The sequence below is a fragment of the Ochotona curzoniae genome, unplaced genomic scaffold (genome assembly GCF_017591425.1).
Source record: "Ochotona curzoniae isolate NIBS_2020 unplaced genomic scaffold, NIBS_Ocur_1.0 contig_883, whole genome shotgun sequence".
NCBI classification, from domain to species: Eukaryota; Metazoa; Chordata; class Mammalia; order Lagomorpha; family Ochotonidae; genus Ochotona; species Ochotona curzoniae.
The window spans coordinates 75355359-75372533 of NW_024466599.1; the positions used below are offsets into that span (position 1 = coordinate 75355359).

A 17175-nucleotide genomic window follows, 5' to 3' on the forward strand; every position below is an offset into this window, starting at 1 on the left:
CAGCGGCTTTTCTGAACACGGTTTCCTTTTCACTCTGTGTCTGTGTTAGCCCAGTGTGGTTTGTGATCGCTGTTTTGACTTGCAGATTTCTGATAAGGGGGCATGGGCAGCCTGGGCGGAGTCTTCCCTGCTGTACTGTTGGCTCACTACCCACGTGGCTGCAGTGTCTGGGTCTTGTCTGTGTTGAAGCCAGGAGGCTGGTCCTTCATCTAAACCTGCCTTATGAGGGGCAGGGGCCCAGGCTCTGAGGCTGTCAGCTGCTGATAGAGACCTGGGTCAGAAATAGAGCAGCTAGGATTCTGGCTCCCAAGCGACACCCGAGCGTAGGCAGTGACTTCATACACTGTGCTGCAACGCTGGGCTGTTTCTCACTAGTTTTTTTTTTTTTTTTTTAAATGGCACTTAGGATCTCCTCAGAGCATGAATGTATGTTGAATTACCCATTACCAACTTTCAGTTATCAGAGAAGTGGCAGCTCTTCTCAAAACACAACTTGTGTTGCAGTTTCAAAGTAGATGCTGCCATTGTTGCTGTGTTGGTAGTGTAGTTACCAGACATGGCTGTTAGACCTTTTTGCTTCTTGTGTTAATAAAGAAGTGTATAGGGGCAGTTTTGTGTACTGGGTAAAGTTGCTACCTGCTATGTCAGCATCCCCTATGGGCACCTGGCTGGACCACTTCTGATTAAGCTCCCTGTCAATGGCCTGGGACACACAGTGGGAGATGGCCTTAGCCGTCCATGTCCTGCTATGCCCTGGGAGACCTGGATGAAGCGTTTGGGTTTGACCTGGCAGTCCTGGCTTTTGTGACCTTTTGGGGGAGTGAAATAACAGATGGTTGATCTCTGTCCCTGCCCCTCTCTTTGTAGCTCTTTCAAATCAATACATTTTCTTAAAATAGAAGAAATATATAGATCTTAATGTGTTTTAAATAATGTATTATTAACTTAATATTTAACTTGTATGTAAAATGAAAACCGTGAAATCATGCTGATGGTCGTAATTTGGTTCAGTAGTTAAGGTACCACATGGGTTTTCAGCATCGTGAGGATGTGCACCCTGGGAGCCAGTAGATGACAGCTCAAGTGCCTGGGATGCTGTCATCTACGTGGGAGACCTGGATTGGGTCCCAGGCTCCTGGCCTCAGCCTGGCTCATCCCTGGCTATTCTGGGTTTCTCGGAGTGAACCAGTTGGTTGGAACATGTCCCGCTGTCAAAGAAATAAAAATGAACGCACTTGCCAGGAGCATGCGTGCAAGCTTTGTGGAAAAGTGGTTGGATCTTACTGCCCAACAGATCCTTTTCCAGTCTTCCTGGGAGCCCAAAACATCTTCCGTGTAAATAAAATGAAACCTCTCATTCCCCAAAAGAAAATCTGGAATTTTATTTAAATCCAAGAAAAAGTCAGTTACTTCTTTTTTTTTTTGGTAAGTTTTAATTATTTAAAATAACATAGTGGGGGAGTATCTGTTCAGTTTATTAGCTTAAAGAAACCCTGGCATAAATGTGTGTTCTGGGATCTATGGTTATTTAATGTTATCACTGTTAGATTGTGAGTTGGGAGACTTAGACTGTGTAGCACAGCGTTTTCAGTGTTAGCAAAATGTCAGTGACTTCAAAAGTGTCTCTTTCATGAACGAGTCTGACTTTTTGGTTCTCGGGGAGGTTGTGGCAGATTGCTCCTTGGAAGTGTTTGAGCCTGTGCTTAAAGAGCCTGCTGCATAACAAGGAAATGATTTCGAAAAAGAATTGGTGCATGTATTGCGTGCACGCTGCCTCCGCACAGGTGCAGCTATAAATACCAGCTGCTAGAAATTCCCTTGACATGATGGGCTGAGGGAAGGCACATTCTTAAAGTATTCATGTGGTGTTATTAATAGCTGCTATTTACTGAGCACTTAATGGGGTTGAGCATTTCATAATGTGTTGTCTGACTTGATCCTCTCTGCAACCCGGCAAAGCTGCCCTTAGCCCTGTGTAAGAGAGGAGGCGGCCAGCGCAGAGAAGCTAGGCCATTGATCCAAGTGCTGGTGCTGGCAGCCTTGCCTGGAGTGTTTTCTCGTTGTGGGGGATATTTGCTCTCCTGTGCAGTGATTGGTGGTGTTGGGCACAGCTGCTGTCTACAGTGTGCAGGTTGCTGGGAGCGCACGTGCTTGCCTATTTTAGTGCTGCGACTAGAGTGAGAATGCTTCCCTGTGCGCAGCTGTCTGAGTCCTGTGTTTACCATTAGCCACCCTCCCAGCACTGGATTTGTGCAGCAGCCGGCAGCCAGTCCTGTTTCAGGAGTCAGCCACGAAACTGCCTAGGAATATGATCTTGTCTGACTGAGGAAGAGTTGAGTGGGAAATAACAGGGGGTGCTACTTGCTTGCTTAGGTCTGAGAAGTTGGGTTTGTGGCTAGTTTGCGTTTTGTTACTATAACAAAATACCTGAGGTTGGGCGCCTGGGTGCTTCATCAGGAAAAGAGGTTTCTTTAGTTCAGGATTGTGAAGGTTGAAGGGCGTGGCACTGGCATCAGCTTAGTCCTGGTGAGGACCCTGTGGACGGTGACCCATCACAGTGGGAGGAGTGAGTGCAAGAGAGGGGGACGCGTGGAGGGACAAGAAGTCAGAATGTTAGTCAGGAGTGATCTGAGTCTCCCTCTCCTGCTGACCCTGGTGCTGGGAGAACCATGGCAGTCCCTTCCTTGGGCGCTGACCCCACATCCGCCCAGTAGGCTCCACCTGTTAGAAGTCCTGACATCTCCCAGTGGGGGTCAGGCTTCTGACACAGAAACTGAAGGTGGGGCACAAACCACATCCAGACCAAACAGCAGGTTCAAGTATATGAAGAGCATGCAGGTACTTTACTAAGACCTGGGTTTCTTTCTTTTATGTGTTTGAAATTCAAAATTGCAGAAAAGGAGTGAGAGAGAAAGAGAGAGAGGGAGATTCTATCTACTGATTCTCTCCCCCAATGGTTGTGGTGAGTATGACTGGGCCAAGCTGATGCCAGGAGCCAGAAAGTTCTTCTGGGTTACCCACATGGGTGCAGTGACCCCCCAAACTTGGGTCATCTCCTGTTGCTTTTCCAGGAGCATTAACTGGGTTCTGGAAAGGATGGGTGAGAGGGTGGGGAGGTGGTAGCTCAATGGCTCATCAATTTATTCTTCACCTGCAAGCGCTGGCATCCCTTATGCGCACTGGTTTGTGTCATGGCTGCTCCACTTCCCATCCAGCTTCCTTCCTGTGGCGTGGGAAAGCAGGAGAATATGGCCCAAACCCTTAGGACCCTGCACTTACATGGGAGACCCAGAAGAAGCTCCTGGCTCCTGGCTTTGGATGGGCTCAGTTCCGGCCATAGTGACCACTTGGAGAGTGAACCGATGGGTGGAAGATGTTTCTGTCTCTACTTCTCTCTGTAAATCTGGCTTTCCAATAATAAAAAAAAAAAAAAAAGGTGAAGCATCTGGGACTTGAACTAGTGCCCATGTATCATAGGGAGCAGCTTTACCCACTGTAATGGAAACTTAGGTTTCTGAGATTATGAAGGTGCTTCAGAAAGCTGCTGGAGAGGGGGCTGAGATGGCGGAGCCACTGCTTTGATTGCCTGCCTTCTTTGTCAGAGAACTGGTTTCCATCCCAGCTCTTGCACTTCAGGTCCAGCTCCATGCTAATGTGCCTGGATGGCAGCAATGATGGCTCTGCTCTGTGGGTCCCTGCTCTGCTCTGTGGCTCCCTGCTCTGCTCTGTGGCTCCCTGTTCCGCTCTGTGGCTCCCTGCTACTCAAGAGGAGCTCTGGGTGGGTTTTGCCCTAACTGAGCCCTGGCTGTTGGCAGGCATTTGGAGAGGAAGCCATCCTATGGAAGATCTCACTGTTCTTCTCCCCTTCTCTTTCTCGTTTGTATAATGTTCTGTTCGCAGTGTGACCACTCTTTTCCCTTCTGTTAGTAATCTCTGTGTGCCATCCCTTAGAGAGGGAAGTGCTCACACTTGTGTTTGCTGAGTTGGATGTGTGCATTTTGGCTCTGGTGGGTGGGGTGCCTGCATACGCACGTCTCTGGGCTTGGCTCTCGTTGTAGGGTGACTGAGTTGCGTCCTCAGCATCAGTTCCCGGCAGAGGCTGCAGAGTCCACCCCAGGACGTCTTGAGTACCTCTGCCTTGCCATGCCCCAGTGGACCTTCACAGGGTCACGGCAGCTCTCAGTCTGGTATGGTGGTCTCTTACTCCTACTGAGCATCAGCCACCCCTCTCTTGAGGCATTGTTGCTGTGTCTCAGCATGATGGTAAATGGTGTCACTGCAGCTTTAAAACCAAATCCACGAGAATCTGTACGCACCAGGACAAATCAGTTGACTGAAAGTGGGATGGGAAAAGGGGGTGAGCAGCATGGTGGCGAAGCAAGTGGAGCTGCCACCTGCAATTTCAACAGAAGATGGTCCAAGTGGCTTGGGCCTCTGCTGCCATTGGGGGGACCTGGAGGAGGCTTCTGGCTTCATCCTGACCCAGCTCTGGCTGTTGCGGCCATCTGGGGAGCGAAGCAGTGAATGGAAGATCTGTCCCTCTCTCTCTCTGTAACTCTGACTTTCACACAAATAAGTATTTTATTTTAAAAATAAAATCATTAAAGTTGTTCTTGGGCTCCAGGGGGGTCTGGCTGTGCCCACTGAGATGATGCCCCCTGATTGTCACCTCTGGCTGGCCTTGGTCCCTGCTTGGAAGCCACTCCTTGAGTGCAGCTGAAGTGTCTTCAGCCATGGCATTTGCCTTCTCCTCTGGGGGCAAAGTTAGCTCTCATCAGTGGATTCTTCCTGGGGGCCTGGTTGGGGACATGAAGTCAGTGGCGGAGATGAAGTATCCTGTTTAGGTAAGCATCAAGGTGACACGATGGTAGTGCAGCCTAATCATCTTAAGATGTTTTTCAGACGGGGTAGCAGATATTTGTGATTGGCTTGTCATACCTGGGAAGGGAGCCTCCCAAAGTTGCTGTTGACAAGAATTCGCATGCGCGTGTGTGTTTGTGGTAGCTGTGTGTTCTTGTGTAAGCAGGACCAAGACCCCAGACTCCCTGGGGGCTGACATGAACAAGGCACTAAGCTTAGATTGTGGGCCTTGCCATGTCCTATGGTGGCAGGTGGCGAAGGCTGCACACAGATGTAATCCTGTTATCCCGGGCCTGCTATTGGATGACACTCCCTGAAATTCCTATCCTCCTTCTGTTTTTCAGATGTTATAAAGGCATTTATTTATTTCAGAGAGAGGGAGGGAGACAGGAAGCCTGAGAGAGAGAGAGAGAGCGTGCTCACAGGTAGTGTTTGACTCCTACATGCAGTCTGATTAGGCTTGGGCTCGGCTGAAGCCAAGCCCTGAGCATTCAGTCTAGCTCTCCTGCTTGGGTCACGGGGACCCATCACCTGCCATCTGCAAGGTGGAGCAGCGGGCGGGAATTGGGAGTCGAGTCAGGACTCAGACTCTGGCAGAGATGCCTGCCATTAAAAGGATTGGAGAACGAGGGCGGCAGAGTCAGGGAGAGGCTGCCAGGGCATGGTGAGAATGCACTTTGCAGCACTAGTAGCATTCTGGAGCTAAACAGCACATCTGCCCATGGCAGTGACAGCTTAGCAGCGGAACTTGACTGTCCCCACTCAGCATTGTTTTAGGAACATCTTCGTGTCTGGCGAGAGAGATGTTTCACGGGTTCTGTTGTGCCACACGGATGGCAGAAGCATGTATTTGTTTGGGAATCTGTTCCTGTTCCTGACGCACAACAGGGTCATTTGTTGGTTTGTTGCCTGTGGCTGCCTCCATCATAAACAGTGGGCTACAGAACCTGAGGTATATGTCAGAAGGAGTCCTCCAAGTGTGTTGCAGAGACAGAGGTGAGCTCAGAAGCTGTTCCATTGGAATTCTAGTTCTGTAGTTTTCCTGCCACAGGGTATCCCACCTTTGGGATAGGAGGAGGATACTCCCAGTGTTAACAGTAAGGTCAGATGTGGTAAGGGCAGATCCCAGTACAAGGATATTTCAAAAAGTGCATAGAAAATGGCATTAAAAAGGCAAGTTTATTTTGGTGTAGAAAATAATGAAGTTTTATGCATTGTTCATAATTACACTTTGCATGAATATTTTAAAAGTGTAGTTGTTTGAAAGGCAGAGGGAGAAAGAGCTGTGGATAATAGGCAGGTATTTCCCACCCACTGGTTCCTTCTTTGGATGTCTGCACGAGCCAGAGCTGGGCCAGGCTGGAGCCTGGTGCTAACTCCAAGTCTCCCATGGGTGTGGCCGGAACTTCGGTACCTGAGCCATCCCCCGACTGTTTCCCCCAGGATGGCTGTTGGCAGGAAGCTGGAATTGGAAGTGGAGCAGCCGCTGGAAGGGCTGCAGGTGTCCTGGCAGTGGCTTAGCTGCTGCATTAAGCTATCCACTTCTCCACTAACTTTTTGAAGGCCCATTGCCCGCATGGGTTTCACTTTTTTTTTTTTTTTGTACCAAGATAAAGCTGTCTTTGAATTCCATTTCGCAGGAATTTGGGAAGTATATTTATGTTTGTTCCTTTTTAGTCTTTATTATATCCTCTTCACTCATCCTCAGGCGGTTGCTGTTTCTTCATTCCAAACTTCAAGATTTGAGATGAATGGTGGGTTTCAGTGCCTGGATTTTTAAAAATGAAAACATCTCCCAACATTGCCCATGAGAAGTAAAAGGCAAGTGTGTAACTTTCTACTTTGCTTTAGCTAAATATTTTGTTCATGTCTTAGTCTAAAGTAGCAAGGATTTTTCAGCATGTACCCAATATGAAAAATGACTAATTAGGTACTCCTTCCCCACACCCCACCCCAACATCTGAGTTCATTATCAGTGTGTTTTGTTCTTAATATAGCATGACTGGAATTGCCACATCACTCCTTCCTTCATTCCTTGCTCATTCGTTCCTTATCCATCTCCCTATTCTTTCAGTTCATTGGAAAGGAAAAGGCAGGCGGAACAGAGAGAGAGAGATATCTCCCATCTCATGGTTTAGTCCCTGGAAGTCCACAGAAATTAGAGCCAGTTCAGGCCAAAACAAGGGCCTGGAAATTCAGTCTGCCACCTGCGTGGCAGGGACCCTATTGCTTCAACAGTCCTCGGCTGCCTCCCAGAGTGACCATAGGCAGGAAGCTGAAATGTGGAGTAGAGCCACGACTGAAGCCCAAGCGTTTCCGTGCAGGTTGAGGGCGTCCCAAGCCACACCTTTACCACTATGCCCAATGCCTGTCCCTTGCCCTTTGTTGAGAATGGCTACCTTATGGCTATGTCTCTGATTCTGTAGTTTGGTTCAGTTCTAGCAGCAGCCACTCAGAGTTAGTGCAGACTTAAGATGTTTGGAGAGCCTGTCTCCGTTTCACCTGGCAGTTGTCCGCCCCAGGAGCTGCCTGCACATCTCCTTGGCCAAACTGACCATCAGCGGTGCTGTGGTCCCCTCCTCAGTTTTGATAATTGGCTAGGAAAATTATTCCTCAGACTCAGGAGAGCAGTTCATCGTGTCCAGGACAAAATGACGAAGGTTTGATTTAGAGGGCTTTATTGGCTTTATTTGCAACTCCAGAATCGGGCAACCCCTTGTTCTGTGCAACAGGTGCTGAGCGGAAGAGGTGGCTTTTGTAGACAGGGGAAGGTGGAAGAAAGCAGAGACTAGGGAAAGAAGAACATCTCCGAGTTAACTTCAGGTGGGGCACTGACCGTGTAAGAGCAGTTAATGGCCTAACATCAGGTTGTTCAGGCTTCCGTTTCGGTGTGAGCATCAAGGCAGGCGCAGCTGTGCCATCAGACCCGGGGAGTTGGTCAGCTCTCATTTCCCTGCTGTTTTGAGAGGTCAGCTAAGCTGCTTAGCTCCCTTTAGGTACCCAGTCACGGTGACTCAGTTCTGCTGCTGCATCCTGGAGGCAGCCAAGGTCAGCAGGAGAACAAACGAGGCTCTGAGTTATGACACAGCTGCCTCCCCTTAGCATGGAGGAATCCACTTAAGTTTTGGTCTGGCTCTCGGTGCAGAAGCTTGAATCAGATGTCGGCCTCTTGTAATTTCTGCTTCATGCTTCTGTTGAGGCTTGGTTATAAAGCATTTGGCTCAGGAACATCCACAAGGCAGCAGTGGTTAGGGGCAAGGGATGGGGAACAGTCTGGAACTGCTGACCCTTCCCCAGGCTCCCAGCCCAGAGTGCTCCCCAGCCCAGAAACTGCAGCCCTCTTGAACCCCATGTCCATTCCTGCCTTCCCTGCAGAGGTGTGGGTGGTGCTCTTCCTGAGGCTTTTTAGGGTCCCACCCAGAGCCCCTTCAAAGAGCATTTACCCCTGGGAGCAACAAAAGACACTCCTCTCCCATCCAGGAAATTCCAGGGCTTTTGGGAGCTCTGTGCCAGAAAGCAGGAACAAAGGCCCAGGATAGCTTGTGTGATCCTCTGGCAGCTCGCCCCTTCTCCGAGCCCAGCTGGCGGTGCCCTGTTCTGGGAAACAGCTGATGTCTTCTGGCTTGCCATTCTTCCCTGCCCTCTGACTAATCATGACTCTCAAGTCATGCTGACTGATGCCTCCCCCAGTTCTTAGACCTCAGGAAGCAAATGTAGGGGGAAATATAGTAACATTTCTTGGGAGGCTCTGAGATACAGACTGCTTAAATGTAGCACACCAGTTGTGACTCTGCTTAGAAAAAGGAACAGGAAAAAACCCAGGACAGGCAGCTCAGTGTGTGTTTTCTAAGAAATGGGTGGTGTGGGATGTGGGCGAGCCCGGTGCGGTGCCTGTTGCCCTGTGGGAGGAGAAGAGAAGGGTGAGTGCCGTTGGCCAGGGCCAGCAGGGGTGGGACGTGTGTATGTGGGGGGGGGTGGCGTTGTCAGTAAAACTAGTGAAGGCCCAGCAGAGAACAATTCGGATTTTTATCCCTTGGTAAAAATGCTTGGCCTCCCTTCTTCCCGTGTGTGATGTAACTGTACTTTTAAGGTTTGCCTTTTCTAGCCTTTTCTTCTGGTTTTCGATTTGGAATTCTGGAGCCCCAGATGGCCAGGGTCAAATCTTGGCCTCGCCATTGGGTCCTGATGTGGATCCTTTGCCTACTTGGCTTCGTTGGAAAGAGGGTTTTATGTTGAGTAAAAAAAAATGGTCTTAAAGCCTAGAACACACTGGCTTGCCTTCCCAGGGGGCTTCCTGGCGAGTGGAGAAAGGGTGGGTTACCGGAGCTGTTGAAGGTGGACGAGAATGTCAGGGAGCTGTGGGGAGTGGTGGCTGTGTTGGGGGTAGCTGTGGGGAGTGGTGGCTGTGTTGGGGGTAGCTGTGGGGAGTGGTGGCTGTATTGGGGGTAGCTGTGGGGAGTGGTGGCTGTGTTGGGGGTAGCTGTGGGGAGTGGTGGCTGTGTTGGGGGTGGGGAGGGCGTGATTGCTACAGAAATTTCCAAGAATCAGAAGTCTAGGACATTGTTGTGGATACGGCTTCCTGAACGGTTCTTTGAGTTTGGTTAAGAGCAGGGCTGAAGCTTCCACTGCTGTGTGACTTGGGTTCGAGGCAGATCTGGTGGCTGTATCTGCCGGGCAGGTCTTTTTCTTGGCTGGCATTTGCGCTTGACTTTCATCTTTCTGAGAGCCAGGTGCATTTCCATGATCACGGGTGGAATTTTTCTGAGCCCCGTAGCTCGCTGCCAGGTGGATGTGTGTGTGTGTGTGTGTGTGTCTGAGTGAGTGTGTGTGTGTGTGTCTGAGTGTGTGTGTGTATGAGTGTGTGTGCGCGTGTGTGTCTGAGTGTGTGTGTATGTGTGTGTGTGTGTGTCTCTGAGTGTGTGTGTATGAGTGAGTGTGTGTGTGTGCGTGGTATGGGGAATGATCGCCTTTCACATCGTTTGCTTAGATGGAAAGGACTAGAGCTCAGCTGCGGCCTTTGTTGTGTCCGAGACACAGACCTTGGTCTCTAGGTCGACCCCCTCATCGTTCAGAGTTTGATCTAGTTTCTTGCAGAAAGCCATTGTGCCTCAGATTGGACACTGATATTTAGTAGTATTTTTTTTAATAGGTCAAGAAGATTAGCATTTTTGAAGACACCCCCCCCCCCTTTTTTTTTTGCCTTTTAAAAACCTTTTTAGATATTCAAGGCAGTCATTTTGGGAAGCCAGTGCTGTTACGTGAAGTGGTTTGATCTTCCCGGTGGCTTGTCATTTCCGTTTTCAGTGTGTACTCTTCCGTCAGTGGTGCTGATCCTGTCCTCTTTCGCGTTTCCTTGAGTTGTGACATGTCGTGAGAGAGTTTCCTGTTCTTTTTGCTGATGAGCTGCAGTGAGAAACCAGTATGCTTTTCTTATGACTGAAAACGGCAGTTTACTGAATACTGATGCTAAACGGAGGCTGTGGAGACTTGCTTGGAGCTTCCAGACCTTTCTAGGAAAAGCATGTCATTTGGTTGATTGCAGCTGGAAGCGGTTTCTAACCTCCTCCTCCTGTTTGCAGTAAAAGCTCTTCTGGCCTCTGCCTCCTCTTTGCTGGGCCAGCCGCAGCCCACGCTCACCTCCCTGTTCTTCCCTTGGAGCTGTTTCTCAGAGCTTCCTCTGGCCGCCCTGGCTCTCCCAGGGCAGTGGGAGGCCCTGGTTTTGGCATCGCTCCCTGGCCCCTACCCTCGCTGCTTAGGCATTGGGGATGCATCCGGGAGCCCTGCCACCTTGGTGTCCTTGACAACCCCACCCTGTAAGCCGTTTCCTTGCCTGTGACGCGGAGTCCCCAGGGCCAGGAGTTCTGAGCTGAGGGCAGGACAGGGCGGACCTCGGATGAGGGAGCGAGTAGCTTCAGGCTCTATGTGTGTCTCCCCTCTGGGCCTCTTGGAGTCTTCTGAGTTGAGTGAGTGCCAGGGGCTTCTCTAGATTGTTGACTGTTACTTTCTCAGGGCTCAGCAGAAGCACTCGCTGTCTGTTGTAATACCAAGGGAGATCCTTTCAGGCCCTTGGAGTGAATGGCAGGTGTCTTGTCCACCTGCCTCTGCTTGCTCAGACCCAGGGGGAGGACGACCTGCCTTTGTGTCTATGCAAGGAGTACAGGTGTTGTCCTGGGTTTCGCTTTACCCCCATTTATATTATATTCTTTCTTTTTAATTTGTTTCAGGCAGAGAAACAGCTATCTCCCATATCCTGGTTCACACTTCACATACGTGCCAGAGAGGGACTGGATCGGGTTGGGCTGGGAATCAGGTAGATTCCAGGTCTCCCACAGGGATGGCAGGGATCAGATCCTTCCTTGAGCCATCTGCTGCCTCTCCAGGGTGTGCATTAGTCGGAAGCTGGGTCAGGAGTGAAGAAGCCGGGACTTGACCTTGAAACTCAAGCTGCATCTTAACCTGTAGGCCAACCTGCACCCAGACTCTTCTGTCCTTTAGGGAGCTGTGTTGTCACACAGACTCATTTCTCCAGAAGTGGCTGGCCAGCTGGCCCGCCTCTGCTTTGCGTTGCCTTGGGATGTAATAGATGCCCAGTGGAGTGTTGCACTGCTGCCTGTGGTCCAGCGTTCAGCTGTATAGTCATTGCAGGGGCCGGGGAGAGACAGCAACAGACAGGGATGACTTCTGACCTCCCGGAGCTCCGGGTGTTGCTAACCTACAGGAGTTTTCCCAGGCCCCTTGTGCTGGGAACCGGCTGCTCCTCTCCCCCTCTGGAGGATTGCTCCATGAGTACCGCTTTGAGTCATCCTTGACCCGTCCTCCTCTGCCCCTGGTTCCCATGCTCCTGGTCTCCCACGGCTTTCCTGGCCGCCTCCACCATCCTCCACGTGTCCAGCATGCGGGCACTCGCCTTCCTGTCAGGTGCCACTCAGGCCCCCACCAGGTGCTACTTAAACTTTTGCCCCTTACTCATTCGCGATGATGGGTGTTTGTTCCTCTGTGCCACACCGGGTTTCGCCCTTCTTTGTCCCTCTGGTTTCCGGCTGCTCGCTCCAGGCAGACCTGTTGTCGAGGCTGCGGGAAGGTTTCATGCTCAGGTTGCTCTTCACCCTTCACCCTGGAACTCAGACTCCTTAAGGTGTCCTCTCTGTATTACCATTCGCCCCACTGGGCGGGTCACTCCGGTTTAGTAGGAAGACCCCCATGGAGCCTGTCATTTATGCTGCTCCTTCTGTAGGACTTGGTTCTGCCTTGGCCCAGCATCCTGTTCCTGATATGTACCGTGTGGTTAGGCTTAAGACGATGGTCCCTGTGTGTACTTAGTTTCTGGCTGTCTCATTCCCTAAACAATGCAGTTCAACAGGTGTTTGTGAGGCAGCTACCTTGTATTAGGCATCATATGCTAATGTGGATGTTTTCTTAAAGTATAAGGGAGGATATGTGTAGATGACATGCAATTATTGTTGCACTATATAAAGAATCTGAGGGGACCACACAATGGCTCAGTTGGCTAATCCTCCACCTCCAAGTGTGTACGCTGGTTCCCTGAGTACACTGGTTCGTGTCCTGGCTGCTCCACTTCCCGTCCAGCTCCCTGCTTGTGGCCTGGGAAAGCAGCGGATGGTGGCTCAAGTCCTTGAGACCCTATACCCTTGTGGAAGACTCAGAAGAAGCTCCTGGCACCTGGCTTTGGACCAGCTCAGCTCTGCCCATTGCGGTCATTTGGGGCGTGAACCAGCCTTCTCTCTGTAAATCTGTCTTTCCAATAGAAATAAATAAATCTTTAAGAAAAAAAAAAAGGAATTTGAGCATCTGAGAATTTTGGTATTCAAGAGAAAGATCTGGAACCAATATCCTAGAGATACTAATGAATCTAATCTCATCTAAAAGAGCCACCTTTCTGTGGCTGGCATGGTGGCACAACAGATTAAGCTGCCGAGTGTGATGATGGCATTCCATATGTGCACCAGTTCAAGACTTGGCTTCTCCACTTCCAATCAAGCCTGGGAAAGCAATAAAAGATGAGTCACGGTCTTAGGCCCCTGATACCCATGTGGGAGTCTTAGACGGAGTTCAGGTTCCTGGCTCTGCCCTGGTCCAGCCTTGGCCGTTGTGGTCATCTGGGGAGGGAGCCAGAGCGTGGGGGATCCCTTTCTCTGGCTCTCAGTTTTTCTGTACAATTCTGCCTTGCAAATAAGTAAATAAATCTTTAAAAAAGGCCATCTTTCTGTTTTGAGTTGTGTGCTTATCCAAATACGCCATTTGTTTATTGATTTTGCAGGTTGAGGAAATCTTACTCAAAATGCTTGGGGCAAGAAGTGTTGGTTTATCTGTTTATTTTACATTTGGGCCTATTGCAAATGCATAATAAGATATCTTGGGGAAAGGATCCGAGTCTAAATGTGAATACTTAAGTTCAAATTCATTTATTTCATAAACATTTTATATATACACATGGCTGTAATTGTATGTTCTTTACAATTACGGTTGAAGCAGTTCATGGTTTAGAATTTTCCATTTCCGGTGTGTTAGAATTCACAAGGTTTCAGGTTTCTGGATCATTTCCGATTTGGACTTTTTGGATTAGGGATGTTCAACCTGTTTACAACTTAGGTGTGTCTTTGGGAGGCAGAGGTTGAAATACTGGTTCATTTCTCAAATACCTGCAGTGGCAACAGGGTCAGGGCAGAAGTTGGGGGATGGGACCGGCATGGGTGGTCAGCGCTGCCACTGAGGGTCGGGATTAGCCACAGTTAGGACCCCAAGCTAGACAGCAAACCCAGGAGCTCAGACATCTAACCACTGGGCCAGATGCCCCTCATTTTGTTTTTTTAAGCAGAATGTGATTTTAGCGGTGCTGGTTCGTGTCCCAGCTTCTCCGCTTCCCAGTCCAGCTCCCTGTTTGAGCCTGGGAAGGGAGCAGGGGACAACTGAAGTCCTTGGGCCCTGTCCCCAGGTAGGAGACCCAGAAGATGCTCCTGGCTTCGGATTGACTCAGCTCAGGGCACTCGGCCATTAGGGCAGTGAACCAGCAGGTGGGGGATCTCTTTGTGTGTAAATCTGCCTCTCAAATAAAAAATTAAAAAAAAATTTAAGCTTATTTTTAAATGTTTTGTACATAGGTGAGGAAAAATAAATACATCTTTTAAAAATGCAGTGAACTACATCTGAAAAAAAGAGTAATATAACAAGATTGGCTTCAAATTCAGTTTGCTTGCACTTCATTATTTTTTTCTGACTTGCTTATTTTTCTCAGTTGGCCTTAGAGCATTTTGGTAGGTCCTATCTTGGTTCCTTATGGGGTTTACCATTATTTATGACTTTATGGCATAACTGAAACGTTTGTTGCTGTAGATAAAGGAGCTATTTCATGCTGCCTTTCAGAAACAGAATAATCAGCCTGTTCCAACTGCTGGAAAATGAGCTTCCTCTCGCCAGCCCCCGCTCTGCCCTCTTGCTGGCCCTCAAGATCCTGGTGTGCACAGGTTCCTGGAGCCACCCTGACTCACCTAGCCTCTGTTCCTGTGCGGTGTTGTTTTCCGTGTGCGTTAAAGAGTATGCCTCGTCTCTTTAAACCGGAGAATGGGCCGATTGTCAAAGTTCAATTTGGGTTTTGTGGTTATCATAAAGCAAAAACGAAACAGTATAGGGCATAATTGTTTATTGTCAGTTGCTAAGGGAATTGATGGCTGCCACTTGGGAAATGATTTGAAAAAAAAAAATGCCCCAGTTGCATTTAGGCTTGGCACGCTGAGTGCCCCTTCTTCTAGGCCATCTCTGCGTAGCGTACAGAAGCCCACGCCTGCTTCTGGGCCGTCCCTCGGCAACTGTGGAAGCTTGCCCTACTGTTTGAAGTTATCAGTGCCTCCCACTTCATCTGTGTCCCCTGGGTGTGTGTTTTGTGGGGGGATACACCTGCTTCCGTTTAAACCAAGGCAACCAGACATCCTGGATTGTTTTTTCTAGAAAGCCCAGTTTTTCTACCTTTTGCTACATATTCCCGTAAGTTATCTTTAGATTTCAGCATTTGCTGGAAGGCTGTTTGGGGGAAGGCTGAGGACTCTGGGTCATCCTGCCCGCGACAGGTGCAATGTGGCTGCCCTCTGAGGTCTGTACTCCCCAGCTGGAGGCTGGGGCTGCTTCCTGTGCTGTGCCACCTGCAGGCGTGCTTGCTTGAGTGCCCTGGCTCAGCTGGGGACATCTGTGGCTTTGTGAACATGAGCAGAACGAGGAAGGCGGGGATTGTCTTCCGGGTTTAGGTGGGAGCAGCTGGTGTGTTGAGTTACCTGCCCTTTTCCAGCTGGTCCAACCCGTTCTACCTTGGCCGTTCCACAGTGTGATCTCTGGTCAGATCATAGGTGACTCTGGGGAGCAGCACAACCCTCTGGTTTCTTTGTGTTTTGAGTCAGCTGGGAGTCAGCAGCTGGTGACCTCATTTTTCAGATGACCTCTGCCTGACTTCAGCCTTGCTCTTCTCGCTCACCTCTTGGAGCCTCGGTTACTATATAGAGACATCTTGGGTATTTAAAGAAGGTGGAATCTGCTATAGGGAACTGTTACCAAAAGTGTGAGGAGCTAGAGGGGGCCTCGGGCGTGTTCCCCAGGGAGCAGATAACACATCTGCTATTGTCCTTCCTGGCGGAGACCTGGAGAGGGACCCAGGAGTGTCTCAGGAGCTCTGGGTCCATGCTTCCCACCCTTGCTGCTGTGGAACAGGAAGCCATAAGTGCAGCTGGCCCCGCCAATGCCTGGCTGCTGTTGGGGGGGACCTGATGCCCCCCCAGCTGTGAGCGGGGCAGTGCTAGAGAATGCAAAGCTCTCCACTGTCTAGGATGCAGCTGGCCAGGGTCTGGGAAGTGGCACTTCCTACTGTGCATCCCCAGCAGGACAGAGGAGGACACAGGTGACAGCCTCAGGCTGCAGGTGACCGCGGGCTCTGGAACGAGGGTGGGTGGAATTAAATAGCCCTGCGTTTGACCTCCTGGCACGGCGTGGGCACATTGTTTTCTCTGTGTGGCTGGTGGAAACTATCTTTGGTAATATGCTAATCATGCAGAACATGCTCCCTGCTAAAACTGGAAAACAGGAAGGAGCAAGAAGGCCACCAGGATTTAGTCTGGTGGGTGAGAGGGATGATGTTATGCTGCAGGGGACAGTTCCTGGATGGCGGGGCACATTGCTGCGGGGGTCCTGAGCACAGCCATTGCTGGGGCTTAGCTGAAGGTGGAGGGACCTAGTCTAGCCTGCATGCCTTGGCTGGGACTGTGCCGTGGCCTGTTGGGGAACCACCTGGTCCCTCTGGAAATGCTGTGCCTCCTGCAGGCGCTGGGAAGACACCGACAGGGAGCGAGCAGCGGCACACTGGCTGGCCTCACCCATCCAGCCACTGCTCGTCTCTGAGTCATGGAAGGCTCTTGTTTTAGACCCAGATTCGGTGCATCTTCCCTAGCTTCCTTGTTTGCATCCTGCCTTTTCTCTCTGCCTCTGGTAACAGACCTTCCCGTGAGCAACTTCAAGTGAGAGAGATTTGTGCCAGGGACAGGTGTCTCAGGAACGTGGGCGTTGGGATGGGGGAGTAGGCAGCAGGCTTCCCTGGGCTGGCTCCCAGGCTCGCACCCCAGAAGGCCCCTTGCCTTGCAGCACGTTACAGACTGGGTGTCTGCCTCCTAGCACACGTGGTACCTGGTGGCCACCGTCAGCAACGTGAACCTGGGTGTCCGGCAGAGGCCGCCATCTTCTGGGTCTGTTCTCTGTTCTACCCATCCAGGGAGGGGCTTCGTGGCCCCAGCTGCATGAGAACACTCTTGCCCTTCTTGCGGCCATGTGTGTGGGGACTGGGAGGAGAGGAGGGTAGAGGGAAGAGCTGATGGTTCCAGGCAGCCTGGTGCGGTTTATCAGCAGAGCATCTTTCACACAGAAGCCAAGGGTGTCCGCCTCACTGGCCTCTTACAGCAGGTTCTCTCCCTAGACTGGGCAAAATAGTGAGTGTCCTAGTTGTGGCACTTGGCATATGTATACATTGAAATGATATCTCCTAAGAGAAGACGCTTTGAGAAGGCCAAGTTGCGAGAGACAGAGAGAGAGAAAGAGAGAAAGAGAGAAAGAGAGAACTCACTTCCATCTGTTGGTTCACTCCCCATTTGGCCACAACAACCAGGGTCAGGTCAGGCCGAAGAGCTTCTTCCAAGTCTCCCACGTGAGTGGCAGGGTCCAAATACCTGGGTCATCTGCAGCTGCCTAGTCGGGTGCATCAGCATGGAACTGGATCCGAACTGGAGCAGCTGGGACTCCGACTGGCTTCTGAATGGGATGCTGGAG

The 17175-nt window shown here is 50.4% G+C and overlaps 1 protein-coding gene across 5 annotated transcripts in view; it reads left to right on the forward strand.

The window, feature by feature from the left end:
• NCK2 (NCK adaptor protein 2) overlaps positions 1–17175 on the forward strand; it is a 150730-nt gene that overhangs the window by 17297 nt on the left and 116258 nt on the right. Inside the window, exon 1 of one of the 5 annotated variants that reach the window (XM_040993891.1) lies at positions 8154–8780. The exons of the other annotated variants lie outside the window; for them this stretch is intronic. The gene's annotated coding sequence lies outside the window, so the exon portion shown is untranslated. Of the gene's footprint in view, positions 1–8153; positions 8781–17175 lie in introns of those variants that run through there. 5 annotated transcript variants of the gene reach the window in all.